This window comes from Osmerus eperlanus, chromosome 21 (assembly GCF_963692335.1).
Source record: "Osmerus eperlanus chromosome 21, fOsmEpe2.1, whole genome shotgun sequence".
NCBI lineage: Eukaryota > Metazoa > Chordata > Actinopteri > Osmeriformes > Osmeridae > Osmerus > Osmerus eperlanus.
Window position 1 is genome coordinate 4898840 of NC_085038.1, and position 14111 is coordinate 4912950.

Sequence of the window (14111 nt, forward strand, 5' to 3'; positions counted from 1 at the left end):
TTCAGTCTCCTAACTCCTTCCCTTTGTCTTTCTTCCTCTTTCTGCTGTCTTTCTCTGTCTTGTCACTGTCTATCTCCTTTGTCACTTGGTATCCATCAATTCTTCAAGTTCAGCAAGGAACCTTGGATGTGCCCTTTAGTACTAAAGTAAGGGAGGGCTGTGTGTGTGTGTGTGAGTGAGAGTGAGTGTGAAAGAGAGACAGACAGACAGACAGACAGACAGAAGAAGAGAGAAAGAAAGAGATTGTTGTTAGAGTTGGCAACTGTCTGTCTTAGATTTGTTTCTGGTTCCAACAGGTGGGAAACATTCTACATTCTACACCTGTTGGAACCAGAAACAAATCTAAGACAGACAGTCTCCCAGCCACATGTTGGGGGCATGTGAAGGTAGGGTTGGTGGGAACCCAGGATGCTACCCCATTCCTACTAGCTTTTGGATGAATCTGTTCCTGGCATCTGACACTTACTTTCTGACTCAAATGTGTGCGCGCACATACACACACACATACACACACTCTCACAATGCTGCTGCTTGACTATGAGGCTGTTGGGAGAAAGGATGATCTATTTTCAAAGAGATGCTGTCAGGGCAACAGGACCAGAGAGAAAGAGAACGAGAGAAGGGGGAAGAGACTTGTTGGACTAGGTGAAGACTTCATTTGACACCGCACAGCTTCTCTTTACCTGGAACTACCTAGCAGAGTGTAAGTTCTATTTTTACACCTACCCTCTTCTTCTTTTTCTCTTCAAGGTTAGTGTCATGCATTTCTACTACGCCGTAGTAATATTTACTGTACATTGCAAATGTCGTCTGGTGTGTGTGTTTGCACGTGTGTGAGTGTGACAGTGTGTGTGCGAGAGAGAAAGAGTGAGTGTGAGAAAGTGATTCCATGTGGAGGTAATGTGGTTATGGAGGGCTGCTTTTTTTCTGCTGTTACTGATCACTGATTGCTGTTGGCATGGATAGTACACAACAAGATTACCACTGGGGTCTGAGGGATTTGCAACCATGGCAGAGATTCACATTGACATGTGTTGCCATATTGATTACAACAGTGTCTCACCTCCTCAAGATAGTTGTTTCTACTGTCCCCTGCTCTCTTGATGTACAGTTAGTATTCAGTCTTACACTGTGATTGGATGGAACAAGTACTGTAGAAAATTAGAGTTTCTTTTACACGTGTCACACAGCAGTGTCATGTGACTTGCATCTGTCAATTGATTTCAGAATAGGGCTAGGATTTGGTAGATGGCGTAAAGAAAGAATGGGGTATTGACACACTTGACACTTTTCTTCTTCTGGTTGGTTCTAAGAGGATGAAGGTCTTCTAAAGGTGACTAGGCAGTTTGGGTACTCTGAGAATGACGAGAGGTGGATGAGTATGGAATAGATGGAGAGGAAGGATGGTGAGAAAGACGAGGGAATGATAAAGAGGAGAGGGAAACGATGTTGGAAGGAGAAAGCGTAAATCAGCTTAGAAAGGTAATCTTCAGTTGTGGCTCAATGTTGAGGAAAGAAAGGTGGGAGGGGAGGGGGGGGAGAAAGTGAGTGTCATCCTCTGCTCCTCAGGCACATGTTTCAAAGTGGAGAAACAATTCAACATTCTTTTTGGGGTGTATAACATGGTGAACGGCTGACTCATAAGGCATGAGTATACAGTACTGTACAGGCACAGTACACTATCTGTGCTCCTATACGGACACCTACTTCTCTCATTCCAAATGATGCGGGATTGGTTTCAATGAAGCCACAAGAGCCTCCGCTAGAGCGGGCACAGATGTTAGGGTTAGCTTAGAGAGGGTGTTAGAAATCCTTCTAAAAGTTTGATGAGATTGAGGTCAGGTCTGTGTGCAGGCAAGTTCATCCACACCAAACAGAACATACCTTGGAAATTGGCTTCCTCAAACTGTTGCCACACAGTTTGAAGCATGGGATTGTCTAAAATGTTATTGTAATTGCATTAAGTTTCCTTCATTGGACGTTAGAACACTATAGCCCATCTTAACTCAAACAGCGACAGACCATTATTCCTCCCATGCCAAACTGTACAGTTGGCAGTGTGCAATCAGGAATAGTGTTCTCTTTTCATCTCTCAACACAGATGAATCTGTCAGATGGCCTGGCAGTAAAGCGTGAATATAACTCCTGAGATCAGCAAGTTTTACTTTATTCCAGCCAATACTTGGAATCGTGCAAGGATGATTTATTTGGAAACCTATTAATAAAACTCTTGACAAACAGTTATTGTGCTGACAGTGCTTACGGAGGCTGGTTGGAACTGGGGGAGTGTTGCAACCAAATACAGACAATGTGAAGGCGCCACATGCCTCAGAACTAACATGAAAGCGTTCCAGACCACAATGTTTTGGCCTTAATCTGTATCTCTATCATTTCTACAGTGAAAATGTACCCAATATTGCAGTTGAAGGGTACGTTTGTATATGCCCAGAGACATCTGTGTCCTCCTTCTCCATTTCTTCCCTCTGTCTGTATAACTACCAATCTTATTTCCCTTTTTCTTTCTTTATCTATAATCAGTAGGAAAGAGGTTTGTATCTTGAATCCTTCATTTGGTTGCCCTCAACTAGTGTCCATGTTTGGCTGATACAAAGGTGCCGCAGAGACTGCAATTACAGTATCACACCAGTAGATGACAGTGTAGATTAAGAAAAGATGGTCGCCTCTTCAGTCCTTTCCGAAAGGATTGCGCTGATCACTCGACACGCACCCTGCATCTGAAATGAACCCTACCCTCTTGGTTCTCTAACCCCCACACTCCGATTTCCTACCTCACCTAACCATTGTCCTCACAGCTCCAACCTCCCCAGTCTCCTAATCTCTACCCCCTGGTCCCTTATCAACTTTGTGCCAGAGCCCTGGAGTTCCCTTTCAACACAGCATCCTAGCCCTTTCCCCTCTAGCCCTCTATTCCCTCACATGACCAAAAACGTTATGGCTTCATGTTGCTTTCAGATCGTGCAGATATAACATAGTTGTCAGGGTTTGATAGAGTATGCTAGGTTTTGGATCACAGTGTGTCTGTTATGACATCTGGCAGATGAATCAGAGGAGCATTATAGGTCATGCTGCTTAATTTTGGCTGAACTGTAGTCTTAAAGGAATCCTCATGGTTGGAATTGGATCTGCTCCTCAATGTGTGAGAACTATGCAGGATTCTGAACCCTAGTGTTTTGGTCACTTACCCTACATTTAAAATTTGATTATTTGTCTATTTGATCGATTTATACATTTTTGGTTGATTGAATTTAATATATAGGATAATTTAGCTGGTGAAAGTGCATGCCGTGATTTTGTTCTAAGGTAAACCATGGCTTAGATCCCCATATTCTGTCATAGACTGGATTGGGTTGGATGAAATGTTGCACTGTTCAGGAGCAAGTGTAACTCTCTCACACCACTAGAGGACGCTTACGATCTGTGACTAAAAAAGAACTGGCTGGGTTTTCTTCCACATGGCATTTAAACAAGTAATCCATAATTGCAACATTTCTTGAAAACAATTTAAACAGATACTTTTTCAAAAAACAATACCTCTTAGATAAATTCCACGTTTATGTGGAATAGTCATCAATGATTATTTGAATGAACCAAAATTATAATTTCCAAGGTCTCCTAAAACTCCAAGAAGGTGGTTTCAAACCTCCTCAAGTAAATAGTATGATGTCAAGGCAGGGGAAAAAATATACATTATATATATATATATCTTTGGGATATATGAATCATTTGATCATCAATGTCATTGCACATCAATTCACCCAAAGTCAAATGTTGTGCATAGATTCCAACAAGGGCTCCATTGTACAATGCTGTGTTCAAAGGATACTAATTGGTGGTCAATTCAGATATTCCATCAGAACACACCGGAGCACAGACTGCCACTGTGCCACCACTTAAGGTGAGGGAAACCAGCAGGAGTAAGAAAGGCACATTATATCCCTGTGGAATGTACTTCTCTCTTCAGTCTTCCAGGAACTAACTGTACGGGCTTGAACGTTGTAATGGCCAAGGAGTCCAAAACAAAACCCTACTAGAATAAGGAGTCCTGAGATGCATGCTGTTCTGTGTGTGTGATGTGCACATGGGAATCTTGACCTGACCCTTCCAGGTCACTCTTGTTACACCCTTTTAGTACTTTCTGATTGATCTAGCTTCTGCGGAAACAACAAAGGGACACAGAGAGTGGAAGAAACAAGAAGTTCTAGGAGTTCTGGAAAAGTCGTGACAGCAGGACCAAACATGAAGGGCCTGTTTCCATGACAGCACCAGTTGGCCAGTGAACACCTCATCATCCAAGTTTTCTCTAATAATGCCTATAATGCCTATGTCAGTGAACAGGACAAGGGCAGAGGGAGAGATTTGGGGGTGGGGAGGGAGAGGACTTTTGGTCCAAATGTTCAGATAAAAAACAAATGTTATTGTATTTTGTGCAAAGTTCTTAAATGTAGCAATTTAAAACGTCTTGATATTATATTCCTTCCGTCTCTCTTGCAGTCTAAAGAAGCTGACCGCCAGAAAGGTGAACTGTAATTCTAAACCCTCAACATTCATTTGGATGGTTAGAGCATTTCTTATGCACTCCTCTATGACGAGATCCATTGACTAGGTTGTCTCTGTAGAGGTGCATTAGAGACCATATTCAATCAGTGTAATGGTCGGCCCAATTATATTGATTTTGGACAACGTATATTGTTTGCATTAGTAGGAGAAAATTGAGTGCCATTTCCTCCTGGCCACAGTCTATTTGACATTGAGAATTGAGCTGTTCAGGTAATGGACTGTATGTAAATGTCACATGGGATTGCAACCTGTATTGGACTACTCTCCTCTGACCTGAATATAGCTAGAGGTACTGTAAATATGTTCATAACGTAATTTGTTTTTAATCGTAGTGAAATAACTTCATATATACCAACCTTCATATATATCAGTTTCTTATTTGCTTTACATTATACAGAATATTCTTATTTTACAGTTCCAGAAGACTTATTCCAGTTATAGTTCTGCAGGTGTTGTTCTTTTCTCATTCTGATATGAATTCAGTATTCTGAATGTGTTTATTCAGATGCACAAAATACCTAGTATTGAGAAGTCCTCCTGCAGAGGAAAACTATGCAGCACTCACGGTGCATTACTGTAATATTTTTCTGTTTCTCTTGAACACTATTACTCATGGTCCTAACAATATTTTGACCCTCATTTTTTCTGATTGCTTTCGTCAACTAATTCCTATCACAAAGGAGCCTAACAATTTGGACAATCAAGCTTGCACCCTGTGAAAAACACACACACACACACACACACACACACACACACACACACACACCCACACACACACACACACACACACACACACACACACACACACCTACACACGCAAACCCACACCTACACGTACACACCTAAATTTACACTTAAACTGAAACACACACACACACACACAGTATTTTCCTGACAGACCTTGTGGCCTTAAAATCTAAATGCATTAGTATTTGTTCTAGGCATGCTATGTTGCAAGCATTTATCACCGCTCTTGCAATAGGCTTCGCATCAAAATAATTTGTTAATCCATTAATTGGTATGGAGAAGCATTTTGAGGATGCTAGCTGTGCTCAGTATGTCTCCCAAAGATGCATGTAAATCATATAAAGTGAGTCTTTGTGTCAGTCTGACATTGGGCCTTTCACTCAGCAGACGCTATAGGCTGTCTGGAGGAGCCGATGGCGAATCACTGTATTATTTTCCCTGAAGTGTGTTATTTCCCTGTCATGCCCTGATGGCAACTTGCCAACAATGTGACAGAATAAGATCATCCCCAGGCATGGGCTTGTCGGAGAGCTAGGAGTGGAATAGGGGAAAAAATCTACAATCAACCAACTCAATACTCCCTCCAACATAGGCTAACAATCGTTTCTGATATTTGGGTTGTAGTGGAATGTGACCTTTTTATGTCCTTTGTATGTGTTTTTGCATTTGTATGTGTTTGTCAATCTTGTCATGAAAGAGAGATTCTATTTCAGCCTATGTTTTATGTAATATTGGCATTTATTTTTACCTCGCTTGGAGTGGTAGCTGGATCTGCTGTCATCAAATGTTGATCAAAGTTTCGATTTCGACCTTTCTAATTTGTGTTGGTGTCACTGGTGTTTTTCTTCTGCTCAGGGCTCAGAGGAACGCTGGAGGGATGTGTTCTTTTAGCGACTGAGTTCCTCCTCTTGTGTTATCGTAACCTCACCTAGACCAGCCAGAGACACAACGTAATTGTTCCATATAGTCGCACAATACACCAACTTCTCTTGTCAAATACTGTAGGAGATTTGGAGATGGGAGGAGGGGGAAAAGAAAATCCAGCATTGAGATGCAAGTTTAATTAAGATAATTATCTCACCAATTAAACACAAACTCCTTTGCTCTAAATTACCTGTCCTTTAACTTGTGCTGCGCAACCGTAAAAATACCTTCTTTGTGGAATGCTCAGGGCCATAAATTCTTTGTGCTCCCCTGAAAGGTCTGATAACCCATTCACAAACAACCACTAAAGCATTTGATAGGCTAATGGGGAATAGTGTTCGCTGTGCACCTTTGTAATTGGCCATCATAAATCTGGTGGAGGTGACAGCGAAGAACAAAAAGCTGGTTTTGTCCTCGTGTCTCAGCCGGCCCCAGTCCCATATATCCTCTACTGCACAATAGGCCCAACTGAATGGCCTCATATATATGTTACAATCAGAGATGCATCGTCGTTGGCCTCTGCTCATTGATTGGCCTGTAGGCTGCTCCCAGCACCTCAACCAGGAAATGGTGAGCGTGGCAAGAGCCCCTCACCCACCCACCCTCCCGGGTCTAACGTAGGGCTGAGTCTTATCTAGATCACCAGTGAGGCTGATGCTGTCAGCAGCCATTAACCCTGGCTTTGTTGCCCACCCCAGCTCTGGTGAGGTGATTAGCATGAAGACCTCCAAGATATAATCATGGTGCTGTGGCCCCATGGAAACAAAGCAGAGCTGTGCCATTGCTATTCATGCGAAGAAAAAAAAGCACTTTCAATTAAACTAAGCATTGAGTTTACTAACCAGTTTGACTGACTAGCCTTTTGCTGTCACGTTTACAGCTACAGAAACACACCATCGCGTCAGGAGACCTGGTATCACAAGCGCACAGACAGACACTCGGAAACACACTCTAAAACACACACACGCGTACACACACGTACACTTGAGAAGTGTCACCGGGAGTAGGAACCTATAAGCTGTACCAATATTTGTGTTGCCACGGTCGTGTAGCAGAGCGGGTCCTTCAGGCGCTGTGCTCCGTGGTGCTGGTGGGGATGAACAGCACTCGTGTGGAGAGCAACGTGCCCTGTTATCACCCCACCTGAGACAGGGATCAATAGTAGTTAGTGTGGAGTTTGATAATTGCAGCTGTTAAACAAGAGAGCTTCTCTATCTGAAGACTCTTGTCGGTTTGGTGGCCTGTCATTAGCACGGGACCAGGGCTGGATGTGTGTGTGTGTGGGTGTGTGTGTGTGTTTGAGTGTGTTTGGGATTAAAACATTCAGTGTGTGATTTTTTTTTTTCTTCCTGCCCTGAAGGGATACCTCGCTATATGAAACAGGGAATCTACTGTTCTAGAATCCCACACAATATTTTTCTGAGCCCCACTTGAATCTTGTCCTAGTCTCATCCCTAGGCTGGCTGGACAGGCCCCGCAGCACCTCCAGGGGGAGGTCTGTTTCTGTTGTCTATTGTCATCGTCTTGCTCAATGTCCTACATGAGTCCTAGTTGGAGGATTTGAGATGAGTTGTCAGACATAGAAAGGAGATGACAATGTTTGAGGATTACAGTTTTGAAAAGGTCTGTTTTTCATAGTATTCCACCCATGGCAGTTTTTTTTGTTGTTCAATTGAATTTGGATTAAGCTCGGATAAAGTGTGTGTGTGTGTGTGCATGCATGTGTGTGTGTCTCTGTGTGTGCTAGCGTGTGTGTGTGCAAATGTGTATGTTTGTGTCACAGAGTGGAGCAGGCTGATGACTTGTAGCAAAGCTTTTCAACGAGTCAGTTCATCTTGTTACAAATTGGTGGTCCTTATAAAATTCAGTGTGCACCATGGACTGCGTAAAACATGTCTTAGAGTGCACTATATAATCATAATGTATTCATTTACCATCCCTGCAGTATGTAGTATACAATTTCTGAAACTCTTCCTTTCTCTAATCATAGCCTGCCACTGTTCAAATACACGTTTCTGATGTTTTTTAACGACATGTATTTGTGTGTGTGTATGTGTGTGTATGTGTGTGCATGTGTCTAGTGATACATGTGCATCTGTGTGTGTGCACAATATGTGTGTGTGTGTTGTCAAGAGTGCAGATGTAGAGGGCACATTTGTGTTTAAATAGGGAATTGACAAATTAGGCATCCTTGTCTCATGGCCTCTCGGAGGATATGGGGTGAATATGATTTTGATTGGCAGGATCTCCAACCAGACCAAAAATAGTGTCAGCTGTCTCTCCAAAATCCCATTAGGGGGCATTAGGGTGCGTGTGTGTGTATGTGTGTGTGTGTCTGCGTGTTTGTGTTCGAGAGGCTTTGGGGGGTTCACTTTTCATACGATCCTAGATTGTGAAGAGAGACCATGCAAGACCGTTCACATCCCACAATGAGACAGGAAGTCACACACACAGAGCCCTGCGCACACATCCTCCCAGTCTCTCTCAGGTGAACTGCCAAATATATCACACACGGCCCAGATTTTGTCTTGTTTGCTTTCTCAAATCCCTCCTTTCCTCCCTCTCTTTCCCTCTCTCTCACTCTCTCACTCTCTCTTTCTCTCGCCGCCATTCAGGGACGCCAATTAAACAGGGTACAGAAAAACCCAGCCACTGCTGCCTTTGCAAGTATTACTTATCATATTAATTAAAATCTGGTGACACAATGACGCCGAGCAGCTGTGGGGGAAAGCGAGGGAAATTAACAAACGTTTGATTTGTTGTGTTGCTAATGTGACACTTATTATACAGGTCAGGCTAAGACAAAGCCGGGGCCCAGATATGCTAATGGCTCTGTGAAGGCTCAGGCAGTTGCACAAACAGAAGGCCCATGGCTGCATATCTTCCTTTCACCACCCTCCTCAACGCGAAGACCTGTTGGAAAACGGCTCTGATGTGTCTGATGTGAAAATGCGCTTTTATTTATGGTAGGAGCAACATTTTAAGGGGGAGCGAAATGGATATCTGTTTTGTGTTTGTCCCTTGTGCTTTGACAGTCACATCTGTTTATACCTGTTTCGATGACAGTTATATTTATGTGGTTATAAGTGTGAGGAAAAAGAAAATAATAAGGAGGAGAAAGGGAGAGAGTGTTTAGGACAAAAGCATTTGAAAATCTATAGTTTGGTATTGATCATCATTTGGGTGAAAGTAGATAGGGAGAGTGAGACAGAGCAAAGAGAGAGAGCAAATCAGATTGGGAGAGAGAAAAATAAAGGGAAAGATAGACAAAGAGAGAGAAAGAAAGACAGAGAGAGAGAGCTGCCACCAATGCCTCCTCTCTCACCTCAGATCCCCTGACCTCCAGCGCTGGTTGGGGTGAGGGGAATCCACTCATTGGTTTGACAGGCTCTCTGACAGAACAGCATTTATGTAAATGTGCTCTGGCCCTGTGTGACTGTGGAATAAGGTTGGTGGGCGGGGGTGCCAAGTAACCACCACGACACTCACCCTGACGTCGGCGAGCTAAAGGCCAGGAGACAAAGAGGCTTTGGATACGGGGCCCGGTAACACTGAGGTCAGCGGCGAGGTGATTGTATTTGATAATTTCCTGCGAAGAGAAGGTTGTGTCTCCGGTCTTGCCATCCCACCTTGACCAAGGGTCAGAGACACAAAAGGGAACACAGGTCAAAGTGTGTGTATGTATGCATGTATGTATGCAACATTCACTCTGTGTCCTCTCTCTGTCTTTAGTGTGTTATATATACTACAGTATATTTTTGGTTTTCTTCCTTCATGTCAATGAGGGGTGGTCAGGCAGCTTACAGTATCAGCCACACCACCACTCTGTAAGCATGAAAATAACCATTAACAATGAAGTAGTGACCGTTTGACACTGATTCTATAATCTGAGTTCAAGGTACGTACGGCGGAATGGTTGTCTAGGCAGCGCTGGATACATCCACCACCTCCGCTACACACACACCCACCTGGTCACAAAAATGTTGGATAGGTCACCTGTGTGATATCATAATGACTGGCCACGATGGGGCAAGGTAAAGGATGGAGGGAGGACAAGAGAACGAGGTGGGCAGGTGGAGAGAGAGAGTAGTTGAAGGAGACGGAGATGAGTGGAGCTGGAGGGGGAGCTGGAGGGGGAGCTGGAGGGGTGGATGAATGAGAAGATAGAGAGGAGGGAGGGCAGAGACCAGGGGTGAGTGGTAGTGAATGACACAAGCTGTGATTACAGGTCTATTAGGGAGGGCCATGCATGTGTAAGTGGAACTGGGTGTGGGTTGTGTGTGTGTCGTGCATGTGTGTGTGTGTGTGTGTGTGTATTGCATGCATGTATACACAGATGTAAAGCAATGCTGTGCATAAAACATGCATGTTGTTTTGTGTCCTGCTGGTTGTTGACTCTGTATTTTCAGGTCAGGGTCCAGAGAAAAGCTTTACTTGACTCTCTGTAATCAGACATTGCTTCAACATCTCCTGTAGTCACCTTTTGTGGCTGTTGGTGCACTTTGTCGAAACTGTCTTCTTTCTTTCTCTGATGCTTTGGGCTGCCCAAGAGTGCTTGGATCCAAGAAGTAGTGCAATGTAACTGCCAGCACACACACACAAAATGTAGTTTCTTTTAACAGGAGAGCTTGTGCGAGCCTGTGTGTGTGTCCACAGAAGTGTGGGTATCTGTGTGTGTGTGTGCATGTGTGTGCATGTGTGTCGGGCCAGAGCTAAGCAGCAGCAGATGATAAATGACTTGAGGATGGATCATATTCATTAGGCTGTGAGTGAGTCACATTTAACCTGCATTACAGGAATCAATTATGAGCCTATCAGCGGGCCCGGAGCCTGGGGGGGCGGGCCCTCACTCCTCCATCAGGGAGCCAGGGAACACTGAGGGCTTTTCAATTAGAGAGGAGCGCTCAATCCCCCTGGGCCTTCTCTCTCTCTCTCTCTCTCTCTCTCTCTCTCTCTCTCTCTCTCTCTCTCTCTCTCTCTCTCTGGACATATGGTCAGGGCATGATGTCTTCATACCCCATCATTGTGTGCTGGTGTGTGTGTGTGCTTCTGTGCGTTTGTGTCTGTGTGTGAGTGTGAGCTGTGAGTGCAGCAGTCCCCGGCCATCTGGTGCCAGTGCCTTGTTTACTCTGTAGCAGCTCAATATTTACCCAGCCTCCCAGCCTCCCAGCCTCCCAGCCTCCCTCCTGTGTGTGTGTGTGTGTGTTTTTTCGGGTGTGGTTGGCACTGTGCCAGGGCATGTGAATGGGGCAAAGTATGTTCGAGTGTGTGTGTCTATGTGTTTGTGTACGTGTGTGTGGGGGGGGGGTGGGGAGGGTGTGTGAAGGTGTGTTTCATCAGGCTAATTAATTTACAAGCACCTGTTTAATCACTGACAGAGAGCTGCATGAGGTGTACTGACTCTCCTCCCCCCCAACACACACACACGCACACACACACACATACACACACTGGGGGGCTCACACTGTACCTAAACAAAGCATCTGTACAACAAACATACAGATCTCAGTCTCTCCCTCTCCCACTCTCTGTCCATTTATCTCATTGTAACACTTACTCTCTCTTTCTCTGTTCTCCAGCCATCGGGTGTGGTAGTGTGTGGTAGTGTGTGGTAGTGTGTGGTAGTGGGTGGCAGTACAACCAGGCCTAGGCCACGGAGCGGCCGATGCAGGGTGTCATTCTCTCTCTCTGCCTGGGAGCCTGGTGGGAACTGGGAGGCCTGTGTGGGCCAGTTCAGATCCGCTTACACTGGACAAACCGGATGTGGGTTCCTACGCTAATTCCTTTCCTAGGTGTGTGTGAGTGGGCCTGTGTTTGAGTAGTAATTGCACTAATCCATCATAGCTCATGTATTCTCCATATACATCTACCACAGTTATAGTAACTCCACTGGGTCTATGCTCCACTGCAAGGATATGTGTACAGCTTTGCGTTATCCATGTCATTGGCAGGTACAATATAGATAATAGACAATATGGCTGCAGCAGGGGCTGGCCAGAGGCTGGCCAGTGATGGATCCTATGAAATCCTCTCCTCTCTTCTGCTCCCCATCTGTCTATGATCTTCTCCTGACATATAGGGAATCAAAGGTGCTGAAGGAGCTTTTGAGATGGCATCTATCTCTATCTCCTGAAACCCCTTCATCTTCAAACAGAAGTGTGTGCAGGAGAGAGCTATAGTCTGGGACAACAGTGATTTCCGAGTCTCCTCTTTCTCCCCCTCTCTCCGTCTCCGCCTCTCTTCCTCTGTTTCTCTCTCTTCTTTCTCCTACCTCCCCCCTCTAGCGAGGCCGAGCTCATTGACAAAGTGTCTGTAGAGAAGAATGTCCGTGCTCGTGCGCCCGTGTGAGAAATGGCCCCTCTTTCACAGGCTGAGACGTAGACACACTGCCCTGCAATCCAACAAAGAGCGCGGGGTCTCGAATGATTGTTTTGGGGTCAGTTAATCACCCTCAGCTGGGAGAATAGGGAGATGGAGGACACGACTCCTGAGTACTAAGAGATACAGTTGTGGCCGGCCATGGATTTACAGGACAGAATCCAGCAATGAGCGAGAAGGCACTATCGTCCATATTAGCACCCAGTGCTCAAACTATCTAGTCACGATCTCCTGTTACGCTGGCCGAGCATGGCGCGTGCCACGCTCGGCCCGGCGTGCCCCGCAGCTGCCGTCCCTTGTTGACTCAGGGACGAGAGGAACGCTCCGCTCTCTCCCTCTGTCCATCCATCCCTCCATCGCCCTGCTTGTTTACTTTCTCCTACTGTATGAGCACCTGTCTGGCAGGGAGGGATGGAGGGAGGGAGGGAAGGTCTGTTTGCTGACAAGTCCTGCTGCTCAAGCACCTGGCCGGTGATGCAGCGTGAAGAACGAGACAGGAGAAAGAGAGAGAAGCAGAGACAGGAAAAGAGAGACGGTTTGCTTCTTTCTTTCAGTCATTAGAAATCCAGTCCCCTTACACTTCGGAGTGATTCATCTCCAGAAGGTTTCACTTTCATGACCTCGAACATCCCCTTTTGTATCGGGTTTGAGTTGTGTGTACTTAAGTGTGTGTACATGTGTACAGTGTATGTGTCATTTTGTCCACTCATTTGGACGTGCATGTGTTGTCTACACAAATTGCGTGTGCGTATGTGTGGGATATCTGTTTGTGAGAGACGGGGTCTGTTTGGGAAGTCACCCCTGTCACAAGCAGCTGTTCACCCCGGACCAGGGCCTAGACATATCCAAACACTCACAGAGTGACAACCAGGAATTATCCCAGATAGATTTTGTTCTCTTTCTCTACGCCCACATAATTCATGTTGAAAAGTGTCTGTTTACCGATTGGCTTGTGGATGATTGGCTTTTTAGTCGACCTGCCAGGTAGAAGTATTTTTATTTAGTATTTTTGTTCATATGTTAATCAGTGAATCGACTATTAGTATCTTTAAGATTTAGTTGAAGAAAAATATTTTTTTTATTTTAAGTAAAACAAATTTTGTTTATAGAGATAAAAGATTATATGATTTGGTCCCAAACCAAAAAAAGTAAAAATGTGTTAATACACTGCCAAAGTGAGTAAGAGAGAAGACAACCCCAGTGTTACCCCAGCCCCCCCTGTATTGGAGGGCTTGTTTGTGGGCACGGAAGAACACATGGCCCAGTGACAATTACATCTAATCCTAAACAATTCACAGACTCACAGCGGCGGGGTGCGCTATGCATCCCTGACTCTATTTATACTCCAGTGGTCTCTGCCAGGGGATTTTGGAATGGCAATGAGCAGAGTAAGGAGCTAAAGCCTTGAAAATCCCCTAGAATGTTCTAACCCCCCCCCCTCCCTCATACCCTTCCCCTGCCCCCCATTACAATCAGCACCCCCT

General features: G+C 44.9%; 1 protein-coding gene across 1 annotated transcript in view; it reads left to right on the forward strand.

Moving 5' to 3' along the window:
* Positions 1 to 597: 597 nt before the first annotated feature.
* Positions 598 to 14111, forward strand: part of sox1b (SRY-box transcription factor 1b) — a 64991-nt gene continuing 51477 nt past the window's right edge. Inside the window, exon 1 of the transcript XR_009928065.1 lies at positions 598 to 703. The gene's annotated coding sequence lies outside the window, so the exon portion shown is untranslated. The remainder of the gene's footprint in view (positions 704 to 14111) is intronic.